The sequence below is a fragment of the Micropterus dolomieu genome, unplaced genomic scaffold (genome assembly GCF_021292245.1).
Source record: "Micropterus dolomieu isolate WLL.071019.BEF.003 ecotype Adirondacks unplaced genomic scaffold, ASM2129224v1 contig_11250, whole genome shotgun sequence".
NCBI lineage: Eukaryota > Metazoa > Chordata > Actinopteri > Centrarchiformes > Centrarchidae > Micropterus > Micropterus dolomieu.
In genome coordinates, this window is record NW_025740236.1 from 1 (window position 1) to 1,016 (window position 1,016).

The 1,016-nt window shown below is 56.6% G+C and overlaps 2 non-coding genes across 2 annotated transcripts; both read left to right on the forward strand.

The window, feature by feature from the left end:
- The first annotated feature begins 318 nt into the window (after positions 1 to 318).
- Positions 319 to 431, forward strand: LOC123965779. The gene has a single exon (XR_006823779.1). It is a non-coding gene; the product is annotated as a U5 spliceosomal RNA (small nuclear RNA).
- A 183-nt stretch (positions 432 to 614) lies between these two features.
- Positions 615 to 806, forward strand: LOC123965778. Its single transcript, XR_006823778.1, has one exon. It is a non-coding gene; the product is annotated as a U2 spliceosomal RNA (small nuclear RNA).
- Positions 807 to 1,016: the final 210 nt, after the last annotated feature.

A 1,016-nucleotide genomic window follows, 5' to 3' on the forward strand; every position in this document is an offset into this window, starting at 1 on the left:
CAAAGGTTTTAGCCAGAAAGAGGAGGCGATTGCAGTCTAGGCCAAAAGGCCGAGAAGCGATCGGCCCCATTTCCCCTCCCTTTCTCTCACTCGTCATCGAGAGGCTACAAGAGCCCGAGTCGTTCGGTAGCCTCTGTCCAAAAGCCAGGCCTTCGTCTCTCCGCAGCCCGATTGGATAGAGCCTGCCATGACCTGGGGAGGGGTAGGGGAACGGGTGTGGCCTGGTACTTGGGACTCGAGAGGCAGAGTGAGGCTTACCGTGAGGGTAGTGACCGGGACGACTAGGCTCGTCGGCGGCTCTGGAGGAGGGGCCTGTACTTACTCGGGTTTCTCTTCATAACGTACAAGTCTTTCGCCTTTTACTAAAGACTTCCGTGGAGAGGGACGCCAATGAGTTAAAACTATTTTTGACAGGCTCTGCCGTGTGGCCGAGCCTCGTGCATTTGTGAAAAGGAAATAAAATGCCGCCCTCGCCGAGGTTGAGCGGTGCGACGAGGAGCGCTCGGGCGGAGGTGCTGAGACGCAGCCGTTGTTATGCGCAGTTGAAACCACTGTGCCACGGCAGGGGGAGAACTGCTCCGGGAGGTGGGCGCTGGAAGCAACCAGTTGGGGTTATCGCTTCTCGGCCTTTTGGCTAAGATCAAGTGTAGTATCTGTTCTTATCAGTTTAATATCTGATATGTCCCCTATAAGGGGGCAACATATTAAATGGATTTTTAGCACCGGGAGCTGAGACGAGGGGCTTGCTCCGTCCGCTCCACGCATCGACCCGGTATTGCAGTGCCTCCGGGAGCGGTGCACCCTTCTCCTGCCTTGTGTAAAACCAAAACACTGACCCAAACGCAGAGGTTCGTCGCTCTGCCGGACGCCGGCCCGAAAAAGGCGCCAGTCGCGGGGTGGGGCGGCCGCTTTCAGCCAGCTGAAGCCTCAAAGAAGGCAGCGAGATTTGCACTTTTGATTGGCAGACGACGAGGGGATATTTGGGACCGGCATGGCTGTTAAATGTGCCCTGCATT